The following is a 5,267-nucleotide window of genomic DNA, read 5'->3' as shown; positions in this document are numbered from 1 at the left end:
TCTGGCTTTATGTGGGTAGTGGAGAATTGAACCTGGTTCTTTTGGCTCTGCTGGCAAGTGCCTTAACCACTAAGTCATCTCTCCAGCCCTAAGCACATGTATAAAACTTTTTATTGACCACCTCCATACACATTCACAATATACCATGACCGTAATCCCCTCCCACCATCCTTCTTGCCCCCTTCCCTATCCTCCCTCCACTGGGTCCCTCTTTCTTTCCATGTAGTCCCAGTTTTATTTTGATGTCATTATGTTTCCTTCCTGTCATGCAGGTCTTGAGGAGGTAGCATCAGCCACTGTGAAGTCATGAATACCGCAGTCCTTTGTGCTGGGAAGACTGTATTGCAAAGCATCCTTCCCCTTCCCTTGGCCCTTACATGCTTTCAGCCACCTCTTCCATAATGGTCCCTGAGCCTTGGAGGGTGTGCTAGACATGTTCACTCTGTGCTGAACGTTAATTGTCACTTATTCTCAGCACTTGGATGAATTTTGAGTCTCCCCAGTGGTCAGCATCAACTGAAAAGAGAAAATTTTCTAGGTGAAAGTGAGAGTTTCAGGCCTTGAACTCACAGCAATCCTACCTCTGCCTCCCAAGTGCTGCGATTACAGGCATGCCCCACCACACCCAGCTCCATACACTTTTTTTTTTTATTTTTGGTTTATTTATTTTTTTATTTTTATTTTTATTTTTTAATTTTTATTAACATTTTCCATGATTATAAAATATATCCCATGGTAATTCCCTCCCTCCCCACCCCCACACTTTCCCATTTGAAATTCCATTCTCCATCATATTACCTCCCCATTATGTTCATTGTAATTACATATGTACAATATCAACGTATTAAGTATCCTCCTCCCTTCCTTTCTCTACCCTTTATGTCTCCTTTTTAACTTACTGGCCTCTGCTACTAAGTATTTTCATTCTCACGCAGAAGCCCAATCATCTGTAGCTAGGATCCACATATGAGAGAGAACATGTGGCGCTTGGCTTTCTGGGCCTGGGTTACCTCACTTAGTATAATACTTTCCAGGTCCATCCATTTTTCTGCAAATTTCATAACTTCATTTTTCTTTACCACTGAGTAGAACTCCATTGTATAAATGTGCCACATCTTCATTATCCACTCATCTGTTGAGGGACATCTAGGCTGGTTCCATTTCCCACCTATTATAAATTGAGCAGCAATAAACCTGGTTGAACACATACTTCTAAGGAAATGAGATGAGTCCTTTGGATATATGCCTAGGAGTGCTATAGCTGGGTCATATGGTAGATCAATCTCTAGCTGCTTTAGGAACCTCCACACTGTTTTCCACAATGGCTGGACCAGATTGCATTCCCACCAGCAGTGCAGAAGGGTTCCTTTTTTTCCACATCTCTGCCAACATTTATGATCATTTGTTTTCATGATGGTGGCCAATCTGACAGGAGTGAGATGGAATCTCAATGTAGTTTTAATCTGCATTTCCCTGATGACTAGTGACATAGAACATTTTTTTAGATGCTTATATGCCATTCGTATTTCTTCCTTTGAGAACTCTCTATTTAGCTCCATAGCCCATTTTTTGATTGGCTTGTTTGATTCCTTATTATTTAACTTTTTGAGTTCTTTGTATATCCTAGATATTAATCCTCTATCAGATATATAGCTGGCGAAGATTTTTTCCCATTCTGTAGGTTGCCTCTTTGCTTTTTTCACTGTATCCTTTGCGGTGCAAAATCTTTGTAATTTCATTAGGTCCCAGTGGTTAATCTGCGGTTTTATTGCCTGAGCAATTGGGATTGTATTCAGAAAGTCTTTGCCAAGACCAATATGTTGAAGGGTTTCCCCTACTTTTTCCTCTAGCAGTTTCAGAGTTTCCGGTCTGATGTTAAGGTCTTTAATCCATTTGGACACTTTTTTTTTTTAAACAAAACTGACTACACATGTATTTTATGTTCAGTATAATCTTACTGACATGAAAAGAAAAATACCATACTCATGATCAATCTCCCCTTCTTTTCACTTGGTGTATCATAGAATAACTGTAAAATCGTCTAGCTGTTTAACTTTTAAAAATACAAGATCTCTGCAGCAATTGATCTAACAGTTAGCCCTGAACAATCCTCTTCAGTAGTCAAAGAGCATCTGTTACCTGGGATGGAAATGCAACAGTGGTGTTCATTTACAAGGAAGACTATATTTTGCCTTTAAGTGCAAAATTTAATAACCTTGAATGGCACAGACCCTATCATGACCACCAACCACCAAGCACTCAAGATGAAAACAGCAAGAGGAATAGGAGAAGTTACATTCTTTTCTGTACAATTTAGTCCTAATCTGTGTGAGCAAGGTCCAAGACACCGGTGAGGCAGTGTTGCTGCTCGGAGGGCTGATCCCCAAGGATGCACTGGTACACTCTCCCTGCTGTTCCTGCTGTGAGGCCTGTTCTCTGCTGGCTCCACTTACCCTGGTCCTTTGGATTCATTCAGCAGACTTTGGGTTATAATTATCACAGTCCCAAATCTTGGGGGAACACAAGGGTAGCATCCTTTCTGCATAGATGTTCTCGAGATATGAAGCATTCTGGGTTGCATTATATACTGGCTCCTAAGGGAGACAAGTTCTCCTTCCTTCCTCTTTTGCAAGAGAATTCTGTGTCCTCATCTTCATCCTTAGGCCCATGGCTGTATAGATGGACACTTGGGCAATCTCTTCTTTTGTACCAGTAAAATCAACCAGTTTGGGAGAAAAGTCTTTTCCATGATTCACAGTAGTTTTCTTTGTGTCCCTTTCTGGGTCAATGGTGATGAAGAGTGAAGTTAAATTTCGCAGAGATGGAATATTATTTCTCATCCACAACTTGAACCATATTTTCTAGTTCTTCTGGACAGACATTAAGGCAAGGAGTGAAGCTAAGATAAATCAATGCCCACTGACCCATGTAGTCCTTGTTGGTTTGGGGCTCTCAAATGTGTGCTGTGAGGGAAAATGGTCCCCCAAGTAAAGGCTTTCTTATGCTTCACTGCCATTCCTTCTCCAGCTCCTCTTTCATTTCTCTCTCTATTTTTTTTATAATTCATTCATTTATTTTACAATGTTTATAGTCTTATGTCCCCTCTCCCTTGGACCCACCGTCCCTGAGGGTTCTCCTCAGTGGGGTTATTGGTTGGTATTCAGTGTGAGGTAAGTAAGGCCTCTGTCAATCTCTGTGAGGGGGGGAGCTGTGTTTCAGGAAGTTTCTATACTCCCCTGCCCCTGCCGCTCTTATAGTCTTCCCGATACCCTCTTCCACAATGTTCCCTGAACCTTGGCCAGTCTGGCTGGTGAATCTCGGGATCAGAACTGGGTTACTTTTCTTTGTTGGAGTACTTCATTCCAGGCAATAAAGCTCCTCCAATGACTAATGTGACTGTTAACTACTCCAGGAAATAGGCTCAGGCTTTGAGATGCATGGGCTCTGCAGGGTGGCCAACACCCCTGAGCTCAAGGTCCCCCTTGTGGACCACCAGACTCAAGGCCTACTGCAGGCCCCACCATCTCTATGCCATGATGGAAAAGCCACCATGGCACTGGTACCATGAGCTTAGAAGTCCCTCACCTCCTTTCATGCTCCCCCATTTCCACTACCCAATCCCTCTTTTATTTAATATCTTTCTTTTTTGCCTTCCAATATGGTATGTAACAGCACCAATATGGTGTGTATGCATGTGTAATAGTTATGTTATGAGAAATGGCTCACACAATCACAAAACCCTGCAAGTCCCTCAAACTGCCATACCCAAACTGGAGAACCAGGAAATTTGGTGGTGGAATTCAGTCTGAGGATGAAGGCCTAAGGATCTGTGGGCAGTGTGAGGAGGGGCCACAGTGCTGTGAGCTCCAGAGTTTGAAGGACCAAGAACTAGGAACCCCAAGACCTAAGGCAGGAAAAAAAAAATGCATGCACCAGCTCACAAAGGGAAAGAAAATTTAGCCTTCTCTACTTCTCTGTTCCATTCAGGTCCCCATATAATTAGATGATGTTGTCTACCTTAGAAAGGGCAAAACTTTACTCAGATTACTCAAATGATCATCTTTTCCAGAGGCACCTTAACAAGACACACCTAGAACAAATGTTTACCAGGTATATAGATACCCTTCAATTCAGCCAACTGAACATTTACAGTTGAAATAGATCAAGTGAGCCTGACCCTCAGCTCTAGGCCTTCAAGTATACACACAATTTCCCAAAGAACCCATTTAACATTAGCAGCAGAAGGAAGAAGACATAATTCCTCCATGGGGCATAAAGGCAGGACAAAGACTTCATTTCACCATGACAGTGGCATAATTATAAACAGAAGTCTTTTCTATTTTTCTCAGTAGGTATCCATTTGGGGCAATAATCTCCATGGTTACAATGATGTTCCACAGGTGGTACCTGTAAGGGCTTAAGAATGTGGGTTCTGAGGCCACAGATACAGCTCGTGTGCAGTGTCTGCCTGTCATACATGAAGTTGAGATTGATCCCAAGCATTGTGAAATGTGTGGTGTGGTGGCACACAGCTACAATCCTAGCACTCAGGAGATAAGGGCAGGAGGATCAGAAGTCCAAGGTCTTTTACAGATATATAGCAAATTCAAGGCCAGCTTGTGACTCTGGCTTAAATATATATATGTTATATACTCCAACAGCCCGGGGTTTAAGTTCGTTCTTCCTTCCAAGAGTATTCCAATTAATTAGGAACTTAGCTCCAAATAGCATAAATAGACTATAGCTGGTTTTTTAAAATAAGTATTTTATTTTTTTAGAGAGAAAGAGAGGCAGACAGAGAGAATGGGCACATCAGGGTATATAGCCACTGCAAAAACTACAGATACATGCACCTCTGTAGCTGATTTTAACAGAAAAGGAAACTTACATAAAGGATGAGGGAATGTTCATCCAAAATTTCCCAGGAGATCTGGACAGCCGCGCTCCAAGACTCGACTTCTAGGACTGGGGAGGGGCTGAGCAGAGGAAGAAGCTTAGCTGTGTCCCTGAGCTCTCCCTCCATCCCCCAACAGTCCTTGACTGTGGACTGTGCATTGGTGATGCTCTAGTCTCTACTGGCCCTGAGAGGGCTGTCCAATGCCCAGGTCAGTTCCAAAGGGAAGCTCCTGGGCTGCCCCTTCCCAAGGCCATGTTAATAGCTTAAATATCCACTTTGACTTGGCTTGCCTCAATCCTCATCCACCATTCACACTGGAGTTCCAGGGTCTATGGTTTAGCCATCTAGGAACACTCTATTCCAATATTTC

General features: G+C 42.6%; 1 pseudogene; it reads right to left on the bottom strand.

The window, feature by feature from the left end:
- Positions 1–2,580: 2,580 nt before the first annotated feature.
- LOC101613402 lies at positions 2,581–5,023 on the bottom strand (annotated as a pseudogene).
- Positions 5,024–5,267: the final 244 nt, after the last annotated feature.

This window comes from Jaculus jaculus, chromosome 4 (genome assembly GCF_020740685.1).
Source record: "Jaculus jaculus isolate mJacJac1 chromosome 4, mJacJac1.mat.Y.cur, whole genome shotgun sequence".
Classification (NCBI taxonomy): Eukaryota; Metazoa; Chordata; class Mammalia; order Rodentia; family Dipodidae; genus Jaculus; species Jaculus jaculus.
Note: the sequence above shows the minus strand (reverse complement) of the source record. Positions and strands in the feature narration are given on the sequence as shown.